The sequence below is a fragment of the Suncus etruscus genome, chromosome 1 (genome assembly GCF_024139225.1).
Source record: "Suncus etruscus isolate mSunEtr1 chromosome 1, mSunEtr1.pri.cur, whole genome shotgun sequence".
Lineage (NCBI taxonomy): Eukaryota > Metazoa > Chordata > Mammalia > Eulipotyphla > Soricidae > Suncus > Suncus etruscus.
This window is the reverse complement of record NC_064848.1, coordinates 58,405,793-58,431,424: the sequence shown is the minus strand read 5'-3', so window position 1 is coordinate 58,431,424 and position 25,632 is coordinate 58,405,793.

Genomic DNA, 25,632 nt, shown 5'->3' with positions numbered 1-25,632 from the left:
AGAATTTAGGATGAGAAAATGCTAAATTGATACTGCAATGGATTAATTTTTAATTATTAATAGCACTGTCTGAGAAGTCAGGTTAATACTTCCACTCAAAATACTTTTTATCTATAATTTTGGTTTCTGCACATCCTCCTAAATAGAAAGCAATATCTGAGTTTGATGCTATTCCTATAGTTCATAACATGGATAACTTTTCTCCAATACTTTATTTTGATAAAAATTTGAATAAGACTGAAGAGAGGCATTATTTAGAACAACTATGATTTTTTCAATAATACTTGTTCAAAGAAAAATGATTTTCCCACATATTTCTTCTAAACATATTGAACAATTGAGGTCATATAAAATATCTTTTTTTTTTGTTTTGGGTCACACCCAGCGGTGCTCAGGGGTTACTCCTGGCTGTCTGCTCAGAAATAGCTCCTGGCAGGCACGGGGGACCATCTGGGACACCGGGATTCGAACCAACCACCTTTGGTCCTGGATTGGCTGCTTGCAAGGCAAACACCGCTGTGCTATCTCTCCGGGCCCCATATAAAATATCTTAAAGAGGATTCTTGTGTACTTCTTGGCTCTGTAGATATTATGTTCAATGTGTTTAAGTGACAACAGTATATGAGATTGAGGGAAGTGCTTAATAAGAAGACTTCTGAAAATGGAACAAAACAGAGTTGAACTTAGTACCCAAGCTTGTGAAGTTTCATAGCTTATTTTTGTGTTTTCGTTTGTTTGGTTTAGTTTGTTTTTTGTGCCACACCCAGTGACATTCAGGGCTTAGTCTCGGCTATGTGCTCAGAAATCACTCTCGGCTCGGGGACTGTATGGGACTCCTAGGATCAAACTCAGGTCCATCCTGGGTCAGTCACATGTAAGGCAAATGCTCTATTGCTGTGCTATTGCTCCAGCCCCTTTATAGCTTTTTTTTTTTTTAATCACCAGTATTGTATATATTTGTGAAACTGTTGTAAAGGGTGTGAAGCTGATGTCCTAAAGACAGAAGGCAAGATGTTCTGTAGATTTTAATGTCATGAAGGTAGTAGGTACTTGGTAATACCTGTCACAATATCACAGAAAAGAGTTAGGGATGAGCTACAGGAATGAAGGATGCTCCAGTTTGGGTTTTAGCATTTATTTGAATAAGCGGCTCTAAATGTGAAAGTATGTTATATGCCTCTGACTTAGAGGGAGAAGTACCCCTGATAGGAGGTGAATGAGCCTTGGAGACTAGAGTATAGGTCTTTGTCAATACAGATATTGGAGAAGCTGTTTTTCTATGAGGTTGGAAGGACACTAATTTCTTTTTTTTTCATTTTTTCTTTTTTTGGTTTTTGGGCCACACCCGGCGGTGCTCAGGGGTTACTCCTGGCTGTCTGCTCAGAAATAGCTCCTGGCAGGCACGGGGGACCATATGGGACACCAGGATTCGAACCAACCACCTTTGGTCCTGGATCGGCTGCTTGCAAGGCAAACGCAGCTGTGCTATCTCTCCGGGCCCAGGATACTAATTTCTAAAGCAAACATGGAATAAAAGGGTGAGAAGGTAATTTGTAATAATTTTATTTAATATTTAATTGACTTATGATCAGCCCTTTGTAAGATAGAATTCTGAACAGAGCAGAAAGATGGGATTCTGAGCACTAGGAAGCAGACTGTATGGTCTATTTGTAAGTAGAGTTTTTGTTTGTTTGTTATATTGGCTGATTGATGGTTGGCTATATTGCCTATATAGAAAAGCAATGAGGAGAAGAGCTTTTTAGATAAATATGGAGTGAGATTTTAATCCTGGAACTAAAAATTATTGAGAGACTTGTAACTGGGTTTTGTAGTACATAAAATATTCTACTTTGAAATGCAGGTGTCACCATGATTTTCCAGAGGGTTAAAAAAATTCCAGAATAAATGGATGTGAAGCTAGTGCCAACAAATATATAAAATTTTTATATATTAAAATACATAGGAATCTGTCTGATGGGCCCCTACAGAAACTTTAGTCTTCTCTGACTCCTAGTCATAATTTTGGTCAAGAGATATTGTGGTAAACTTTTGAGTTGGCTTTGCATTCTTGCTCTCAGGTAAAATTTGGGGACAGGTTACAGAGAGTAATTAAGGGGTCTGGTTTTCTATCTCTCAGGCAGTGTTATAATTAAATAAATTATAACTAAACATAGATAGTTTATAACTATACATAACTAAATTAATTTTAATTAGAGACAGAAAGTGGGATCATAGTACAATGTATATTTGGCAGTCCTTTAAATCACTGGCTGTTTTGTCTATGAAAAGCCTTCAGAAAGAATTTCTAGCAAAACGTGTTGTCACCTGGAGAAATATCTTCTCTTTGCTGATTTATTGGGTGATACCTTCAGGAGGATGTGTTTTCTTTCAACACATTGTCGTTTTTTCCAATTGTTATCACCCACATGGGTAGGACAATGCTGGTCTCAATATTCAGAAACTGTGTCTTCTGAGAACTTGTTATCAATCCTATGGCAAACTTCTAAGATCCAGTGGACCAGGAGCCTGGACCTTCAGGAGAAAGTGCTTCCTTGCCACACATAGTCCAGTCTTTTCCCATTTTTATCACCCACATGAGTAGGACAATGCTGGTCCCGATACTCAGAAACCATCTATACTGAGTTCTTGCTATCTATCCTATGGCAAACATCTGTCCAGCCCATTGGCCCTAATAAGATCCAGTGTGCTAGGGCCTGGGACCTTCAGGAGGAAGGGCTTCCTTCCCACACACTAACCAGTCTTTTCCCATTGTTATCACCCACATAGGTAGGACCCGATAGTTTAAAGAAAAATAAAATAAAACCAAAATAGCTATTTTAACTTACTGAAGGCTATAAATCATTACTAGTGCATATGGAATGTAAAAATAATAAGTTACTCTCATAAAAATAAAAAGACTGATTACAAAATGTGTATGCTATCACAACATCACACAAAGAATATAGGCAAATTATGAAAACTGGAAGTACGTTTAAAGATTTTACTTATGACTTAAGAAATAGGTAAATTAGGGCCCGGAGAGATAGTACAGCTGCGTTTGCCTTGCAAGCAGCCGATCTGGGACCAAAGGTGGTTGGTTCGAATCCTGGTGTCCCATATGGTCCCCCGTGCCTGCCAGGAGCTATTTCTGAGCAGACAGCCAGGAGTAACCCCTGAGCACTGCCGGGTGTGACCCAAAAACAAAACAAAAACAAAAAAAAAAGAAATAGGTAAATTAAGATACTACTTTAGTAGAATAATATAATTAACTAAATCAATGGAACATAAGTTTTGGAAATAAACTGTCCTGCATACTAGAAACGTTTTTGAAACATAAGAATCAGTTAAGTGAGAAACATCCATTTTAACAAGTGTTGTCAAAATGATCGGGAATATTAAATAACTAGTCAAGTAAAAATGTATTGACATGTTTCTGTTGAGAAACAGTTCAAACCAGAAAAAAACACTAAAACTTTCATTGATAATAGAAATGGTTTTTAAAACTGGTTTTTAGATTTATAAAGCATATCTTAAGATGTTAAGAGTATCCTCCCAAACTCTCCTAACTCTTGTATAGCAATAACTTGCTCCTATATTAAAAGCTATTTCCTAAGGAAAATATGCCTTCATGTTATTTTAGTATTAAGAAAAAAATATATCTCAATGTCATTATAGTTACATATTGGATTATTTTTTGTAATATGTAAGGGTGAAGGTTGCAAGAAATAAAAGGTTCTATTTTTTTTTCAATATGAACCTGAAATTGTAATTTTAATGATAATTTGTGCTTTATTTCAACTAGTATAAGTTTACTCTTTGGTCAAGGACCAAGTTGCAACTTGACACCTATTGAGCCTAATCAGTTACTCTCTATGTTTGAAGCCTGCTTCCTTACACACACAAATTATTTGAGAAGATTGAGAACTGGATTTTAGCTATTTAAAATATATGAATGTTCCTTCAATATATCAAGGAGGTAGGGCATTTGCCTTGCATGCAGAAGAATGGTAATTCTAATCCTGTCATCCCATACCACCCCCCCCCCAAGGCTGTCAAGAGCGATTTCTGAGCATAGAGCCAGGAGTAACCCCTGATTGCTGTGGGGTGTGACACCAAAACCAAATTAATTAATTAATTAATTAATTAAAAAGGATCCATTGGGGGGAGCAGAGGAGCAGTGGCACAAGTGGTAGGGTGTTTGCCTTGCCCTCACTAACCTATGATGGACTGCAGTTTGATCTCCAGAAATCCCATATGGTCCCTGAAGCCGAGAGAGATTTCTGAGTACAGGAGTCTGAGCATCAGCAGGTGTGGACCAAAACCCCAAAATAAATATTCATTTTAATTTTCATCATAGCTAAATATAATTATATAGCTCTAAACATTGTTCCTATACTTTTGAAATTGCTTCATTCAAAATGTCTTTACTTATAACAAAGCCATATTGATTGTGTGACTAAGTATATTGAAATGTATTGAGATGTATTCAATAAAACTTTGTACCAGAAACTGATAATTAAAGGATTATATGCTTATGTGAAGAATTATCTGGTCCTTTTCTATATTGGGAGTTGTTGCATCTAGATCTGGGATACAGAATTTATTCCTTTTATTTGATAACACCTTCTATTTAGGAAATATGAGCACAGCTCAAGATTATATATGTTCTGACTCTTATTTCATTCTACCTCTAGATTGCCCTAGTTAGTCCTCATCTCTCTCATTTTCTCCCCTCATATTTATCTAAAGAAAATTAGTTTGATTTACAAATGAAACTTAAATAATTATTAAGTACTACCTAGCCTTTATAAAAATTAGTGCATATGCCCTAAATGCTGAACATATCAAAGTTCATTAATAGAATCAGAAACAACATTCTTACTGACTCGTCTATAACATTGCAGCCAGCATATTTGGATAGAGATAGCAGGATGAAAGTTGATTAGGAGAATTTGAGTAGAAAGGAAGATGAAACTGGGCTCCATAGCTCAGGGAATGGAAAACACAGACTCCGTAGCTGATGGATCTCCAGCCCTAGGTTCCACATCCCAGTGAGTAGCAGCTTCTAGATCTAGAGCCCAGGTCGCAGCTGCAGCTGAATCTGCAGCCCAGAGACCCACTGTATGTCTTGCAGGGGCTGCTGAGGAATGAGGACCTTGGCTAAAAGCTCGATGTCTGACAGACACATGACACCACAAAGGACATCTGACTCCTAGTTGGTTCATAGATGGTCTCCCCACAGCCCATGGAGAGAGAGGATCCTGGTTGGCATGCTGGGAGATGGGACTTCAGGAAAGGTAGGACAAGTACTTCCCAAATCCATTAGTGAATTTGAGAAACTGATTTACTTGCCTAAGACAACTGATCCCAGAATGCATAGGCCCTATAGATAGAGACTTGATGATACCATCACAGGTCACTGAAATCACACAGGATCACAGGGTGTTGCCATGATTATGACACCCACAAGTCCTGCTCCCACCTAGGGACTAGGTGGTCTCTCAGCTCTACAGGCCCCCCGAGTTAACTTCAGTTCTCAAATGCCACAGAGGGAAAGAAAGTAGAGGTACCTGTTTTACATCATAAACATTTGTATAAGTAGAGAAGGAAGTAGAAAGTTTATATAGCATGACTGATTTGATAACATTTTATAAGAGATATACAAGAGATATAGCAGATATGGAATTTGGGTTCAGTTAAGGCACCACATGTGGTTCCCTGAGCCAGAATAACCCCTGAATGAAAAGTCAGGAGAAAGCCCTGAGCATAACCAAGTGGTGACCCATAACAAAACAAATAATCTCCTATTCTCTAAAAAATAGTAATTTCTTCCTTTGGAAAAATGCTATTTCTTTTATTTGTGAAGTAACTACTTAAACTAATAGTAAATATATTGTTTTAATTGATCAGATAAAAGAGAAAGACAATATTTAGATTCTTATAAGTATAAATAAGATTTTTATATAGTATTTGCTTTATTATTTATTTATTTTTTTGTATTTTCAAAGATAGATTTTATTTTTGAGTGTTGTTTCAATTACCTAACCTTCTGTGGTTAATTGGACACAGTGTCAGAGTTTAAATGCCTATATACTTAAATGCATATTTACATAATACATATATATATTTAGCAGTTATTTTACTGTAAAAAGATGAAAGAGTATTAATCACTCCTTTCTGGACAAATGAACTTGCAATTGAAAACATGAAGTGGGATAGTTTAACATTTATACAAAACACTTGCTTTTGGGTTGTTGTAATGATACATTTAGGTGTCAAAATGCTTTCTATTTACTTCCTCAAACTTCTTTAGAATAAAGAAATACTCACACCAGCTTTCTATAGAACTATATGCAAGTAACTTGCTATTACCACACATAAATCTTTATATTTGCTGAATTTTAAACAGTTTTAGTTTCATTAATATTGATAAAATGTACCTATTTTACTCAATATATGCAAACAAAGAGCATTTACCAAAGTTTTTTGGAAATCCCTATTTAACTATTTGGTTGACTATTTGACATTTGTACATCTGTATTTATAGTTGACTATACTAATAATTATTTTATAAATAAGAACACTTGAATCATACATTCCACTTTTGTATTATAATCATAAATGCTCTCGATTATGAAATGCATGTTCAGGATTTCTTATAAAATGAAAAAAAATCTTATACTCTTTTTCCAGCAACGTTGGAAACTATGACTATACATTCTGATCATGAATTTTACAACTTAGGTACCTTATATAAATGAAACATACATATTTGTCTTTGGGCAGCCATATTTTACATAGCATAATGTTTTCAAATTTCATTCATGTTGTAGTCAGTATAAGAAATTCATTATTTTAAGGTCAAATAATTCCATAGTAAGTATTTAACACATCTTGTTTTTATTTTTATATATCGATTGGCAATTGGGGTATTGTCGCTATATTAGCAAATATTATTGCTCCAAATAATAGTATAGATTTAACTTCAATATTACTTTCAGTTTATTGGAATATATATAAATGGCATATAGTAGATAATATATAATACATATATATTGGTATATACTTATATAATATGTCTATATATCCAGGATAAGACATTCAAAATTAGTGAATTCTGAATATTCTGAAGTAATTCTATTTGTAATGTTTGAGAAGATATGTTCTTATTTATTTAGTTGTTTACTGAGGGGATTGTGTCACATCTGGCAGTGTTCAGGGGTTATTCATGACTCTGTTAAGGAATCACTCCTGGCAGCCTCAGGTGACCATATGTGATGCATGCAAGCAAAGCCAGGTCAATTGCATTCAGGACTTAACTAGTGTACTATAGTTCAAGGCCCCAAGACACATTAATATTATAATAACTATACTATCTAATGTTATTTTCAACAGTGTATAAAGATTATAATTGCTAGAGTTTTGTCAATTTTGTCATTATTGTTATTATTATTACTCTGTATTGTATGATTTTTGTTTTGATTTTTGGACCAACATTGCAACATTTGGAGTTTCTGCTGGCTGAACACTCTGGGAGGGCATAGGAAATCACGGAAAGTATTATGATTTTAATGCAAGTGGGCAAAGTTACAAAAAAGTGGAGGGCTAATATTCTTTATTATTTCTTTGCTGGACTCCAACCATATTGTTTTATTTATGATAGTCATTCTAGTGGTTCATAAGTGTTATGCCATTGTTTAGATTGGAATTAAAAATCAACAGTAATAACCTGATCTTGAACAACTTTTCATCAACTTCTTGGTCCTTGAGTAACTTTTTGAATAAAAATCATATATTCAACTTTTAAATAAAGTTGAATCTCCTTATTTATTTTTATTATTTTTTATTTTGACCAAAGTATATTACAAATCTTTCACAGTAATATTTTATGTACATAGTGATATTGAATCAGGGGCATTCCCACCACCAATGTTGTCCTCCCTCCACCTCTGTTCCCAGCATACAAACCATATCCTCATTTTTACCCCCCTTGCTGCTAGTATAAGTGGTCCTCTCTGTGTCTAGCATGTTGTAAATTGGGTATCGATTCTGTTGTGGTTGGCTTTGGATTTGGTGTTTAAGTCTGATCATTTTTTTTTATTTCTACTTAATGTTAATACAACTGTTTGTTCTTGGTACCTTCCATCATTTCCCCCTCCATTTGTGAGGTGAAACAAAATGGTTCAAGTTATGTGGTTTTATTTGATGGAAATAAATAAATAAATAAATAAATAAAATAGGGCAAAAATCAAACAAGCAAAAATAGGGAGAAGTCCTTCTAGAGGCTATAACTATCAATTTAAGAGAAGAAAGGGAAAAGGAATAACAACATAACATTACAAAAATAATAAAAAATAAAAATATCAAACAAAATACTCAGAAAGAACCACAACAATATACACAACAACCACACAATAAGCATGGTCCTGAAATCAAAACAAAACAAAGCACAAAAACAACAACAAACAATAACAATAACAAAACTAAAAAAATTAATTTCTGCTTCTTTTTTATTTCTTGCATAGACATGTAAATATTGATGAAATTAGAAAGAGAATTCCCTTGGCCTAAGAGACACAGGGTTCCTCTGCCCTTGAAGTATACTCTCGTGGGAATAACTATAGGCCTGCACATGTTCTTTTACTCTCCCCTAGGTCCTTTTGTGGTGTCTCGAAACTTTCTGCTCTGTTTTGGATGATAAAATCATGACTCTGTAGCTAGAGATCTTGGTATTTGCACAGGTCAAAAGATGGAACCTAGGATGGAGTCCTTTATTAAGTTCTAGGAGTTGTATTCCATCACTGTTGTTTTAATCAGTCTTCTGTAATAGGTGGTCATGGTTTTTGAACCTATCCTAGTACAAATCCTAGGATAGAGACTATCATTGTTTCCAGAAGATCTGCTCAGTTGCAGTTGTCTCAGTCAGACCTCTGAAATTAGAGAACTTGGTTGTTGTACAGATCATAGGCCAAGGCCTACGACTAGACTAGGGCCTTTTTTATTGGTCCCAGGATAGGTTCTGCCCAGTCATGGTTGTCACAGTCAGTCTTCTGTAGATAATGAATTTGGCTTTTGTACAAATCAAAAAATGACATGTCTTCTGATTTCATCTTATTGTTAGGAGGTGAGTTAAGACAACCTGCTATTAGGCCAAGTTGTTGCCATTTTCTCATTTATATTAGTTTTTAAACAATAGTCTCATTACTAACCCGATAATACATTATTTTATTTATTTTTAATGAATAGGTGACTTTATATATTATTTAATTTCAGATATCCTCTTCACTCTGTTGATGGTGTTACTTTGATTCAGAGATATACATTTTAATTATAATTGACAATTTGCCTACATCTTTTGTCTGTGATTTAAATATTTCTAAGATATAATTGCAAAATTCAAAGTCATAAAATTTCCCTTCTGATAATTTTTTCAAGAGTTTGAAATGGCTCTGATGACTTAAGTGTTTGCTAAATTTTAAAGTCAAGAGCCCATTTATTTATTAATTACTTTATTTAAACACCATGGCTATAAGATTTTTCATAATAAGTAGAATGCCTATCTCGAATACAGGCAGGGGATGGGAAGGCGGGATGGGGTAATGTTGCACTGGTGAAGGGGGGTGTTCTGGTTATGACTGTAACCCAAATATGATCATGTTACTTAAATAAAAAATATATTTAAAAAAGATTAATAATGTGATGGGAATGTTACACTGGTAAAGGGGGGTGTTCTGTTTGTGACTGTAACCCAACTATAATCATGTTACTTAAAAATAATATATTTATTAAAAAAGAAAAAAGAAGATTGTTCATAATACATTTGTTGTTTTTTCCACATTTAAAGTCATACAATATAAAATACCCTTTACCAGTGCACATTTCCCACCACTGATATCTTCAGTTTCCCTCCCATCCTCCTTTATGCCTTCTCACCTGCCTGTCTCTGGGACATACATTTTTTCTTTTCTCTCCTCTCCTCTACTCCCCTACTCTCTCCTCTCCTTTTCTCCCACTTTTTCCTCCCTCTCCCCCCATCCAGAATGTCTGGACTAACTTTTATGAGGAAACCACTTCCTAGACTTCAGCCTCATCACCACAGAACAGAAATACAATACTACTTTCCACTCTGGACTGCAGAAGACCCATCTGAAAAATAGGAATGGAAAACAACTGGGGAAGTAGGAGGCAGGTGTTTGCTGTTTTTCCTTGAGCAATCTTTTTTTAGATTAGTATGCACAATTTTATATAACTAAATTGAATTATCCAGAGAATATAAACATAGTTTTAGAACTTCACAGACATTCAAGACTTAATGGAGCAAATAGCAAAAAATCACCAACAGACATATTCAAGAATGGAAATTGAAACTAGACAAAAACAAGAGTGCAGTTCCAGATGGTTTTACAAGTGGTTTCTTAAAGGTTTAGAGTCAAAGAAGCACTACAAAAACAGTGTTAGAGTGGCAATTATCGTTTGCATAGGCCCACCAAAGTATGGGGGACATGGAAAGGAAAAACATTGACCTAAATACAAGGAGACCTTACCCCTGAAGTTTTCTGACATAAGTACAATTCTAGGCTCCAGGCAAACTAGTTTGTCCAATCCAGGTCATTGTCTGTAGTGCCAATACAGTTTTATTTTTCACACAGTCTCTGTTGTTGGTATCATGTTTCTGTATTGAAGATCCTGGAATCTGTATATCCTACATTGAAGTTAGAATGGTGCATAGCATCGTCTAATTTCAATTCACAATTAAAGGGCAATGCAGAAATCCCTGTCCAGTAAGCAGGTCGTTGTTGTTGTTGTTTAAATCTTCTCAGTGTTAAGGGAAGACTCTTTTGAGTAAATCGATGTCAGAGCAGCAATAGGGTCTTCCCTGGTAGAGGATTGCTTCCAGATGATGTCATAGACAACTTTGGATGTATCATAGATGGCTTCCCTAGTTCAGGGGTAAATGGAGAATGCTCAAAACTCTGAGGCCTGTGCCAGGTCATCATGTCAATGTTCAGGGTGTGAGGTTCATTGCACCACAGAATTTGTGTGTTCCTATCTCTATTAGTTAAGAACTTGTTTGTATGTATAGTATTTTCCATTTCAATGTGCCCATGCAAACAAGGAATAATGCCACCTGGCATTATCAGTGCATAAGGGGGCTGCAAGAACAAGTCCAACAAGGAGCCCATTTTTATAATCTGCATTACATCACTATTTTTCCAAACACCATTGTTAAAATATTTTCAACTTTGTTGTCTTAATATCTCATCAAACCTGGGTTAGTTGGAGGGATAGTAGAGTGGGTAGTACAACCTCTTGCATGTGGCTGACCTAGGATTCATTCTCCTTCATTTTATATGGATTATTGCACACTGGTAGGAGTGATTTCTATAAATAGAGCCAAAGGTAAGTTCTGAGCATCAATGAATGTGAGACAAAACAATATTTTTTAAATTATCAACATATGTAAATAAAATTATTTTAAGTATTATATTTATATATAATGCAAAAATGCAGATTTTATATCTGGAAAAAGTTTCGACAGCCTAATGCTACATTATGGCCAAACCTTTTCAATGTAGTTTCTGAGCTAAAAGTTAGTCAACAAGTACTCAAGGTCCTTTTAGAGTTGTCCTAACAACAACAACAACAACAACAACAACAACAACAACAACACAGGAACGAGAAAGTGATTTTAAAGACAGAGAGAAAAATTGTTTCTAAATGTCTTATTTTGGTGTTGAGATTTTCCAGATAAAATGAAATTTAATCAAGACTGTATTTGCCTGTAAAAAATTTTATGTTAAGAAGTAAGAGCTTTTACTATATTCACACAGCAAAAGGAAGAATCACTATAGGCCAATTAAATGTTATAAAGGAAGCAGAATGTCAGCATCATAACATGAATCTCATTAGAAGATATTTCTCGGGGCTGGAGAGATAGCATGGAGGTAAGGCATTTGCCTTTCATGCAGAAGGTCATCGGTTCGAATCCCAGCGTCCCATATGGTCTCCTGTGCTTGCCAGGAGCAATTTCTGAGCATGGAGCCAGGAATAACCTCTGAGCACTGCCGGGTGTGACCCAAAAACCAAAAAAAAAAAAAAAAAAAAAAAAAAAAGAAGATATTTCTCAGGAATATTGTCCAGCCATCCACGCTGGGGAGAAAAACTTCCTAGTGGATCTACTGGTAAAATATTCATTGGGGGTTTTCAATTTAGAAACCCACACTAAGGATATAACATTTTAGCAGGTCTTCTGATGACATCCTCTAGAAATATTGAAAATTCCTCATTCTGGTGCAACACAAAAAAAATCATATGTGGCGTATGTGGTTCTCGAGCTGCAGGTTACTGACCACTGGCCTAGGAGATACAGAGTCTCTCCACCCTTGAAGCATACTGTCATGGGAGCAACTACAGCTCCATAATTGCTCAACCCCAAGTTCTTTTTATAGTGCCTGAAAACTTTCTGCTCAGTTGTAGATGACAAAATTAGCCCTCTGTAGCTAGAGATCTTGGTATTTTAACAGATCATTAGACAAAGCCTAGGATAAAGTCTTTCACTGCGGTTCTAGAATATCTGCTCCCTCATGTTTGTTGCAATTAGTCTTCTGTAATTAGTGATCTTGGTTTTTGCACAGATCCTAGGTCAAAGCCAAAGACAGAATCTTCCCTTATAGCTCCAGAATTCTGCTCAGTTATGGTTGTCAAGGTCAGAACTCTGGAATTAGAGGTCTTGGTTTTTGTACAAATCTTAGGATGAAGCCTAGGCTAGAATCTTAATGGTTCCAGGAAATGTTCTACCCAGTCGAAGTCCTTCTTCTGTAATTAGTGATCTTGATTTTTTTTTTTTTTGCGCAGATCAAAGGATGGCATGTCTTCTAATTTCATCTTACCATTAGGTGATGAGATAGGGCAGCCCATTCTTGGATCAAGTTTTTGTTGTTTTCTCATTGTCAGGTTGTTGTATCAACCTGTCCTAGTTGGTGCCAGAGTGGTATTGGGAATTCCCTAGGGGGAGTTGGGTTCCTGGTTGTTGCAGAGAGCTGTGTCGGATCTTTGTTTGGGATCTGGGGTTCAGGGTTGGCTGGTTGCTGTCCTATCATATGGAGTCAGGTCCTCATGACACATGTTCAGGGTGGGAGGTGCCCCTGTATTATAAAATATAAACGCTCTTATCTCTAGTCGATAAGAGTTTGTTTCTATACATAAGATTTCCCCCCCTTTTTTAGTATGCCTATGCTAAAGGCAATGGTGCCATATTATATTGTTGGTATGCACTCAAATATTAAGTGGTATAAAGACATTTTTATTTATATTTAACACCTGTCATTTGCCATCACTATCTAGATATTATACAAAAAAAAGAAATAAAATGAGTGAATGACAGCTTACTTGATCTTCCTAGCCAAGTTAGATTCCTTATTTTAATGTATCATAGAATTTATTATAGTCTTAAATGCATGTTAATAATATGTTAATAAGTATGTATGTACAAATATTATGTATAGAAATGTAATAATTATATGCATATATACAAATAAATATATAATTGGCTTTATTTCTAGTTATAGAGGCTGAAAATAAAAGCACTTTAAACCAGAGAGAATCTTTTTATTTCAGTGAAAAAGTGTGTCAGTGGGTGGTCCCAGGGCTGGCAGAATAACTTCAATCCTGAGGCTACACAGTCCCACAGCTCTTTTCTATCTTGGTCATCTCTGAGTTTAGCTATCCTAGGCACCTGACAGGAGCAAGTGGTGGAAGGGGAGGAGGGCATACTCATCTCTTCTTATATAGTGGAATCATTTTAAACTGCAAGAAAATTTGGGAAATACAGAGCTTATTTTGCCCAGATAAACTTTATTTTAAAAAATATGATATAATTTTTGTTGGAAAACAAGTAGTAGCTCATTCAATAATCTTTTCATGTAAGTTCCTAATTGATATTTCCATCTGACAGGGAACTGTGGAACCTGTGGTCTTTCTATTTTCCCTTGGCCTTACTATGATATTATTGCCTAGTAGTCAGCTAATGACTAGTGACTAGCCCTGTAATTTTGTGATTAATCAATAATGCAGGTTTTTGGGAGCAAAGACTGCTGAAGAAGTCTTGTCAAGGAGGATGGCAGGAGAAATAGTATTTCATTAATTATTCTGTGGGATGAGGGAGAAGTCCAAGGAGGAGAAGTATTGATGAGAATGAACTAAAGAATTAGAAATCTAGAAGGTGGAAAGTGCTAGTAGAAGTTAGAGAGTTGAAATAATTGATCTTTTGTAGTAGTACTAGATTCTCCTTAAGGGGATAATGAGAAACTACAAAGATTTCTGGCTTTCCTGGAACTCTGTGGATTTAAGTTTTAATTTTCCTCATAAAACTAATTCTGCCAGAAGAATTTTTATCTAGATCCTCTCCCATTAGGTTGGTACACTGGTGATGGGTGTGGGAATTATTTGCATATAAAAGAATCATTACATAAAAATTCAGTAATTAAAATTAATAATAAAATGTTCTTTTTCTTTTTTAAAACCAAAATACCCTGACTACTTTGTTCATTTAGAAAAGAGCTTTAAAACTTATTTATAGGTTTATAGATACCTCTAGTAAATATTAGAAACTTCTTAGTTTATAAGGCTTGTTTTTGGAGTGTTAGAAAAAACATATATATCTTTTAAATTAGTTTAAACTAATAGCAAAAGGATCTATTGATATTAATAAGAATTTTAAAAGCATGCTTCTGAATGTAATAAATATGATCTATTAAAAGAATGGTTGGTTGGTTAAAAATCTTAATTTCTAAGTATCTAATAGCATGAAATAAGTTACACAGAGAATTAACATTTAGAAATTATAAGCCTGATTTATCTTTTTGATTTTAAAATAGCAAGAATGGCAGAAAGCAGTAGTACTAACAAAATGAATCAAACAAAACAATAAAAAAAAATAGAACCTTCTAAAACCAGTAATATTAACCTGAACAAGGGAAAAAAGAGACAAAGACAAAGGGCACTTAAATTATTAGTCCTTTATCATGTCATCATTATAATAAGATTTGGTTGGTTTTGCCTTAGGTGGAAGCAATTTTGAAAATTACTTTGACTTTCATGGCAAAACTTGCAATGTACAAGGCTACTTTCACAACAAAAATGTAAAGTGAATAACAGTAAGTTTAGTATTTTCTAAATCTCATGAATAAAAGCAACAAAATTAATATCTCAATGTGGTATTTGAGATGTTATACAATATCATTATTTGAATTCAAGATATGAACAAAATATGGGTTCCATGCAAATTGAAATACATTTACCAAATACCATCAGAGCACCAGATTCTTTTAATTCTTTGGTTGATCACTTTTTCTTTAAATGTAGTTAAAGGTTGAAGTGGTTTTCAGGTTGAGGGGGCTGTGCTATTGCTTATATGTAGCATGCAAATCCACATACATATATACTACCAAGGTTCTCTGATGTAAGTTGGGGTCTCATTATGACTTTTCCACTGTCTTTATTTATGAGGAAAAATTTTTGTCTGTGGCCTTTTCCTGAAGGTGGCCCCCAAACACTAGCTAAGGTCATCCCTGGTGGTGGAAATGGCCCTAATTCATTTTCACTATGTACCTTAAATATTACTGTAAAAGATTTGTTATTCACGTTGGTCACAATAAAAATTATTTAAAAAAAACTAGATTGAACAATTTAAGACACTGGACAATGACCGACAAAAGTAGTCTAAAGCTGGCAGGAAAAAGAAATGAATGAAACTTTGAGTAAACTGAACTGGAATAAAAAAAATGTATCCAATGAAACCAAGAGCTGCTTCTTTTAAAAAATAAACAAGATCAATAAATCATTGGTAAGACTCACAAAGAAAGAGAAAGAACTTAGTAAACTGAATAAAAAAATGAAAAAAAAGACATCAAAACAAATATAACAGAAATTTAAAGATTAATCATAGATTATTTTGAAAATCTTTATGTCATGAAACAAGAAGTCCTAGAAGATACAGATACATTCTTGGACTTTCATAACCTCCCAAAGATGAACCAAGATTATAATATATTATAGATTATGATATATAATATAACATAACATAACATAATATATAATATAATTAATATAATATATATTATACACTTAATTATATGATTATATTATAATTATATAAATTAATAATTAAATTTAAATTTTAAATTAAAATTGTTGATTAAATTTACTTAATAGAGAGTATTGGGGCTGGGAAAGTGGCGCTAGAGGTAAGGTGTCTGCCTTGCAAGTGCTAGCGTAGGACGGACTGCAGTTCTATCCCCTGGCATCCCATATGGTCCCCCCAAGCCAGGATTGATTTCTGAGCACATAGCCAGGAGTAACCTCTGAGCGTATTTTTTGGTCCCCCCAAAAAATACCAAAAAAAATTTACTTAAAATAGAGTATTTAAAAAAATCCTAGCATAAATGTAAAATATCTGAAGAGGTACAAAGTTGTTTAAAATATCTAATTTATATAGTGTTATAAAAGTGACTTCAATAACCAAGTGATTATTTTCAAAGTTAAGAAAGAGAATCAAGGAATATATGAAACAATTATAACATGCTAAATTCAAATACAAGTATCTCATTAATGATATTAAACTAAAGAAGAACAAAACGACAAAAAGAAAACTTTTCATAGAACAAAAAGAATACTGTTTATGGGGCCCGGAGAGATAGCACAGCGGCGTTTGCCTTGCAAGCAGCCATCCAGGACCAAAGGTGATTGGTTCAAATCCCGGTGTCCCATATGGTCCCCCGTGCCAGCCAGGAGCTATTTCTGAGCAGACAGCTAGGAGTGACCCCTGAGCACTGCCGGGTGTGGCCCAAACCCCCCCCCCCCAAAAAAATAAAATAAAATAAAATAAAATACAGAATACTATATTTTCAAAAAAAAAAAAAAAGGAATACTGTTTATGACACAGCTTAATATGAGCCAAAAGTAGAAGTTAAAATTTAAAGGATGGAGAATTATCTACAAATAAAACTTCATGTTTGTAAAATGTGGAGAAATTAGTGGGGAAATAAAATGATGCAGATCTTATGGACCAGAAATTTGTGTTTAAGTGTATACTCCAAAGAACTGAAATTCAAAACGAGTCACATTATTGCATTGAACCGAATATTATTTCAGTAGCTTATATATGTAAGCAACCTACACATCTGGTAACAGAATGAATGGATAAAGCAGGTATGTTACATACATATCATGGAATTTTTCTGTGCAGTTTCAAAATAAAATAAAATCCTGTCATATGTAATGCAATTGATAACAGAAAACAGAATGCTAACAGAATTATGGTAGTCACAGAACAAATGCATGATTCTTTTTAAAGCAGTATGTAAAATAGTTAGAATGAGATAAGTAGAATGGAGGCAGCCAAAAAGATTGAGAGGGAGAGCCACAGTGACAGTGGGAGGGAGTTATCCTTGCATGCATCCCATATGGACTCCAGAGCCTGCCAGGAGTGATTTCTGAGTGCAGAGTCAGAAGTAAACCCTGCTGGTTGTTCCTCCCTGCCCCTACTCAAAAAAAAAAAAAAAAAAAAAGATAGCTAGGAAATAGAAATTATGCTCTATTAGTAAATTTTAGAGATCTGAACTTTGCTTAACAATGCTGTATAACATACCAAACACTTGTCAAGAAAGGGAACTTCAATTTTTTTCCTCTTTTCACCAGAAAAAGTGGAGAACCAGGAGGAACATTTTGAGATGATGGATACATTAATTACTTTTATTATGGTGGTAGTTTGTAGGCATCTGCATGTGTAAACCACATAAAACCATATACTATAAAATAATATTGACGTTTGATAGAAAAAAGATGACCTTTTAAGTAATGTTGCATAGTTACTCGAATACCTCCATGAAAGAGTTTATTCTTAAAGTTGTTTTTAGATAATATGCAAAATTACAGTTCTATCTGTGCAAAATAGAATATCATATAAAGGAATACCATTATAATATTGAAGTAGAAAAGACAAAAATATATAGAATATAAAAATTATAATGAAAAAAATCTAGTATGAGTTAACTACATTAAGAATTATTGTTTATGGGCCTGGAGAGATAGCAAAGCGGCGTTTGCCTTGCAAGCAGCTGATACAGGACCAAAGGTGGTTGGTTCAAATCCCAGTGTCCCATATGGACCCCCGTGCCTGCCAGGCGCTATTTCTGAGCAGACAGCCAGGAGTAACCCCTGAGCACCGCCAGGTATGACCCAAAAACCAAAAAAAAAAAAAAAAAAGAATTATTATTTACCCAATGATTTTACTAAGAAAGTAAAAATAGTAATTATAATTAAAGAAGGAGATATTGGGCTAAAGAGATAGTAAGGTAGATTGATGACTTTGCTTATTATCAACTTGTGTTTTATCCCTGGCATCCATATAGACTGCTGAACACTGTTACAAATAATTCCAGAGTTCAGAACCCAGGGTAAGCTCTGCGCATAAATGGATTAGACCTCAATACTAAAACTGAAAAAGAAAAAGTTAGACCCCATAGAAAATATTAGTACATCTGACTGATCTCATATTCAGAATATAAAAGAATTGTGAACAATGGAAAAATACAGACCTCCAAGTAACAAAATATATCATCATATCCATACATCTAAATAATTAATAATAGACAATAATGTATCTTATTCTTTATAGAGAAATGAGAATGAAAATGTGTGTCAAAATAATATACTTCTATTTCTAAGTGATTAAAATGAAAGACTCATAATCCTAAAAACTGGTGAGACTAAGTCATAATAATTTTCAGGTACTGGCGGTGGGGATTTAGAATAGTAGAATCACTTGGAAGGTTGTTTAATTGTATCAAATAAAATTGAATATAATGTAATATTTTTGGGGGACCATACCCATTTGACGCTTAGGAATTACTCCTGGCTATGCACTCAGAAAACACTCCTGGCCTGGGGGGACCAAATGGGACATTGGAGGGAGCGAACCATGGTCCGTCCTAAGCTAGCGCTTGCAAGGCAGACGACTTACCTCTAGCGCCATTGCTCTGGCCCCTGAATATAATATTTTTATATTTGCCAACATTTCAGCTCTAAATGCCCACTTAAGGACAAATACATAAATATACAAAAATTTTCAAAGCAGCATTATTCAATATCCTCAAATTGAAAATACCTACAGGTCACTTAACATTAATGTTGTTATTTTCATACAATGTAATAATACATAGTTTGAAAGCAAATAACTTATACTACCCATAAAACATTTTATTTTATAAAATTAATAATATATATCTGATTACATTAATAAAGGGTAACATACATATACATAGAAATCATCTAATGAAGATTGTAGTCAGAATAATGGTTACTTATGGTAGATGTGTTAATGATTTGTATGCTAAAGACCATGGTATTTGCTGCTGATGGTAGTCTGTGTTTTCATCTTGGTTTGAATATGTGGATGTTTCACTTTGCATTTCTCTTATACTTTAGTAAGATGTTTAGAAACTCATTAGATTTTAGATATAGGATGACAGCATTTTATCTTGAGTATCTTCAAAGGAAATGTCATGTCTAAACTGAAGATTCATAATAAAAATGCTCGTTTTACCTTTAAATAAAATATATGAAATGCTTTTGAATGTGATGCAATAAGTTTTACTACAATATATGGTCAAGTTGTAATTTAAATCCGAAGATAAATTACCATGTATAGTATAGATCAGGATAGAGTTTGATTATGTAAAGAGTAACAGTCTAGACGACCTAATAAAAGTCACAATCTCAAAATGTCAGAAGTGATGATAGACCTAGGTTTGATTGAAGTCGCAGTGCTTTGAGGATGAAAAATAATTTCACAGCATGTTCTATACCAAATGAAGTGGGATGGATGACACCAATATTTTCTATTTTGGAATACTCCTCTTTAGTTAATTCAGCCATAGTCCACTTGTTCTAGTTTTTCACATACTCTTTATTTTCTCTTCTCATTAGGAGTTTGTTTATACCAGGAACAATCTACCATTTTTTATTCTGAAATAAGTTTTCTCCATATCATTTACCTCACTATTAAAATACCTCATTATTAAAACATAATATATGCACCCTCCTGGAACTATTTATTTCACATCATCTATACCACTAGACTATAAGATCTATGAAGAAAATGATTATTTAAATATATGAATCACAGTAGTTATTTTGATATTTTTGTTTGTTTTTGAACCACACCCAGTGGCACTCAGGGTTCTTTCCTGGCTTTTTGTGCAGAAATCAATTTATGGCAGACTAATGGACCATATGAAATGTTGGGGATCAAACTCAATTGGCCATGTGCAAGGCAAATGTCCTAGCCACTGTGAAGCTCAAGCCTCATTATTTTGATTTTTAATATTTTACACTTCTAATATGTAAGACAATTTCTGTCAGGCAACAAGAATTCATTAGATATTTGCTAACTAAAGTAGCATTTTTATTTTTTGAGATAATATTGGTCAACAAGTCTATAAAATTTTATGTTTTAGAAGTAGAGTTACCTCTATACCACCATTTCCAAATTTTCAATATAAAACTAATAAATCTAGTAGAAAGCTATCAGAGATCAAATTTATTGTGTTTTGCACTTTATTAAGGTTTTCAATTTACATTTCTTTTATGTTCATGGCATGCAAATCCAAAGTGTCACTGGTTTAAAGATCAGAGTTCTAAAAAACATACTTCTGGATTCTTGGTAATGCTTGGATAAAACATTGGATATGGCTGGTCAGAGGAAATATAAAAATACTGTAAATTGGGCTGGAGAGATAGTATAGCAGGCTGACTGGGTCTAATTTCTAGCATGCTATATAGTCCCTGACTGCCAAGAGTGATTTCTGAGCTTGGAGTTAGGAATAATCCCTGTGCACTGCTGAGATGGCCCCAACACTTACTTTTCTAATGTCATAAATTACTCATTTCATAGACTAGAAAACTGTGACTCAAAATTTTCAGGCGAGATTGACCAACTCAGTTCTATCTTATGCCAATTACCTTTTTTGTCTATTTGTCTTGCATCACACCCATAAGAGCCCAGGTTTACTCTGGATGAACTGGAAGATCATATGGGCTGCTGGGCATTGAATCGTCTTCAGCCCTCTGCATGGCAAATACCCTACCAGGACAAACATTGCTCTGGCTAATCAAATATCTGGGTAATAAAATAAGTGCTGTTTTCTTCTTCTTCTTCATTTTTTTTTTAGATAAAATCAAGGTAGATTTTATAGAAAAGAATAGAAAGAAAGGAAAGGGTGGAAATGCTCACATAGCATAGAAGAGGTTTCTTCAGCAGAATTTCAGTTAGTGCTATTTTCATTCAAAGGAATCCCACTTGAATATTTGTGGGGGATAAGGCTAAATGCAGTATATATTCCATTGTGTGACAATATTTATTCTTGGGTATGCATTTCCTGTAAGTAACACAAAGAATTTTGTGTACCTGGACATTGCAGAAAGTTTTGTATCTTAAAACCTTTGTTTTAAAACAAACACAAATTTAGGACAATGAATACTTTTCCAGATAAAACATATTAAAGCTTTTAAATGTAACATCTCTTTTTTTCATTAATTCATACTTAACATTGTCACTTTAATCAGATAGCTCCTTTCAAACATGTCTTTGATTGATGATTTGATTATACCTTTTTCAATTTCCTTGATTCTTAGGTAGAATTCGTGCATTTCTTATTATATATATCATTTTCATGGTAGAGTTTCAGAGTCACTATTCAAACAATAGGATTGTATTCTGAAACTGTTGTCAATCCAGATATAAATGTACCTAGTTGAGAAGTTATTTAAGATAGAAGATAAGATGCTGAATGTGCTCTTTTTTCAACTAACGTAGCAGCATCACTTTTTTTTTTTTTTGGATTTGGGGCCATACCGGTGACGCTCAGGGGTTACTCCTGGCTATGCTCTCAGAAATCGCTCTTGGCTTGGGGGACCATATGGGACATGGGAGGATCGAACCGTGTCTATCCTAGGTCAGACCATACAAGGCAAAAGCCTTACGTCCTTCGCCATTGCTCAGGCCCTAGCAGCAGCAAATTTTATCCGAAAATTACACTAATTTTAATTATTATTATTTTTGTTTATTCTCTTTGCTACACTTTTTTGTTTGTTTGTTTTGGGTCACAACCAAGCGCTCAGGGGTTCCTCCTGGATCTATGCTCAGAAATCGCTCCTGGCAGGCTCTGGGGACCATATGGGATGCCGGGATTTGAACCACCGTCCTTCTGCACGCAAGGCAAACGCCTTTCCTGCATGCTATCTCTCCAGTCCCTCTTTGCTACACTTTATTGGAAAACATTATAGCTTCATTTCACTCTTTGTGTTTTTTTATTGACTATTCTATATGTATTATAGCTCAATTTCACATCTTTTGTCCTGAAACAATTATTAGTGCTCTACTTTTTGCTTTTTTATTTAAACACGATGGTTACAAGGTTGTTCATAATACAGTTTTTTCCCCCACAGATAAAGTTTTTTATGATTAAGTTTCAGCCATACAGTGTATAATCTTCACCAGTGTGCATTTTCTGCACCAATGTCAACAGGTTCCCTCTCACCCTCCCTGAGGCCCTCTTTCCTCCCACCCACCAACTTCCCCCCACCCCTCTCCTCTCTTACTCTCACACTCTCTCCCTTCCCCTCCTAAGTATGCTTCTCTGATCAGAATAGTTCCTTCATCAACTAAATATTTCCACTTTGATTATATTGTATCACACTTGCAACTTCCTATAAATTTTTTTTTCCGTTTTTTTTTAATTTTAATTATGACAACAAAAATGTAAAGAAGAGGACAGGGTAAAGTTACAGTGGACGCCCAATCACCCATAAACAGAATTCTCGGTAGTCCCATCGATGATATCCCAGCCTTGAACTTTCAGCCAAAGAGCATTTAAAAAAACAAAACTGAACCCATGTACAGTACAATTACTTGCCCCTCAGATCCCCAGTTGTAGTACATACTATTTCTTAGCAGCACACAATATAATCTAAAGACTTTATACTTATGTAGCTCCTTAAACATTGAGGGCAAAGTACTTTTCTCTAGTTCCATGTACATACTAACTAGTTTAAGTTAACCTCAAAAGTTTTAGTGGCTTGTTTTTCTTAAGGATTGGAGTCAAGGGAACATAGTAAAAAATGGTGTTAGAGTGGCATTTGTTTGCATAGGCCCACCAAAACATAAGGGACATGGAAAGACAAATTATGGTCTAAATACAAGGAGACCCTGACCCTGAAGTTTCTATAAATTTGACGATAGCAAAGTTAGTACATGAAAAACAACAGGAATGCTAGGTCCACGCATAAAAGCTGTAGTAAAATTAAACGTTGAATCCTCATTCATCATTCTATTTTATTTCTTGATTGTGGTTTTCAGTTATTTTATTTGATATTACCTTACTGTCTAAAATGTGACCAAAAACTTCATAAAAATTTTAAGTTTTAAATAAATATATTCATGAAAACAAACAGATCTAAAAATGTTCAGATAATTTGTTGGAAAGCCTTTAAACTTCTTTGAGGAAGAAACACACAATTCTGATACTTTGAAAGTGCCTTTTTAAAAATTTGTAATCAGGTTTACCAAAAGCTTAATTAGTGCTTAATTAGAGCAAGAAAATAATGCCTAACATGGTTTATCTTTTATTGGGAGCAAAATTAAAAAGAAAAATGGAAGGTGTGAAGTCTTGAAGGCACTCAGATTGTATCAATTATTTATATTAACATTCATTACCAGACTAAAAGGCAGGATAAAGGCTTTGGGGAATTGTAGGGTTCATATAATTTTGCTCTAATTATTCTAATTTACTGTAATTAAGACACTAAGGTAATCCTGAGAGAAAGCATTAATGTCTTTTAATATCAACTGAAAGGGAGAGAAAGCTATTTTCTGTTTTTAACTTTATTTACTTTAACTTTTCAATGTGACAAAAAAATAAACCTGGTTCTGACTTACATGTGTAAAAAATTATAGCTTTTAGAAGTCAAGTGAAACTGGATAGAGTACAACCTGAAATTATAACATTTAGTTTATATGGTCTTTATAAATTTATAAAATTTGTCACATTGAAGCTATATATGAGAGTACTGTGATCTGGGGACATTTAATATATACATTTTCAAATTTCTAAGAATCGGCAAAACAAAAAGAACTAAATATAATCAAGGTGTTTTAATAAAATACAAAAATAAATTTAGTTTAACAGCATCTCTGTTGAGGTACTTTCCAGAGGTTGAAAAGGCTTCGGAAGGCATAATCACAATAGACATTACAACTGATTTTTTTTTTTTTTTTTTTACCATTTAACAACTCTGTAAGAGCTAACAAAATAATACTATATTATAGTTTTTTCATACAATTATGAACGGATTTCTGTTAGGATAATTTATTTTATTATTTATTTATTTGAATTTTTGGGCCATACCCAAAAAACCGCGTAGGCATTACACCTGGCTATGCACTCAGAAAGCACTCCTGGGGTCTATATGGGACACCAGGGGATCGAACCACTGTCTGTCCTGGGTCAACCACGTGCAAGGCAAACTCCCTACTGCTGCACCATTGCTCTGGTCCCTGCTAGGATATTTTAAATTGAAAGGGCATTGTTGAAAGGGAATTCTACACTATTACTTCAAAATGCAGACTATGTTTCTATTAAGTATTTATGCTATGGAGTTTTGGAAACTGAAGAGAATTCAGGGCACCCAGGGAAGATAGCACTGAAGATCTAACATGGCAATGGAACAAATTTCAGAATGTTCAAAGACTTTTTAGTAATAGGTAAAGTGAGACTTTAATTTATTAACTCCTAGACAATTAGAGAATCGCTACATTTAAATACTTTATTCCATAGAATATTTAAGGCAATATGAACCAGAACAATATATATATTTTGAAGACTTTTTGTAAACAGCTATAACTCATAGAGAGGATGCATATATGTCATATTTGATAAAAAAAATACCTCATATTTAACAGCAATATTACCCCTCACAATAGATTAGAAGCCTTATATAAGATTTTTGAATCTTCCTGTCTTCTCTGAGAAATTGTCATTTGGAATTTTGTATATTTATTCTTTCGCTTTACTTTATCAGTTCCCTGAACATGTAGGCAAGTTCTCTGTATTATATGGTTTAGGTCCGATGTTTTGGACATTATTAGAATGGAAATGCAACATGCAGCATGCACATATTTATTAGCAGTTTCCCCACTCAAAAGTGTGTTTATCAATAGAGTTGTATGAAGCTTAATTAATTTCAACCAATTAAAAGAATATAAAGTGTTGTTAATTATTCAAATTTCATTGTATACATTTGTTGCATATTATACCAGAGTTTATTGGTTAAGTTTAGCTGTTGTTGAATATTTGAGTTTTTTCTAGTTTTCCTCTTTTTGAAAAAAGCAACTATACATACTAATAGGATTCTTTAAGAATCAGGATTTCATATATAAGAGCAGAGTTTCTGAGTTGCTAGGCATACAAATTTCATATACTTTATAATAACAAAGTTATTCAAATTGGTTTTTGCCAACTTCCACATTACTACTATATAATTATTATTGCAGCCTTGGTTCACAATACCTATTTT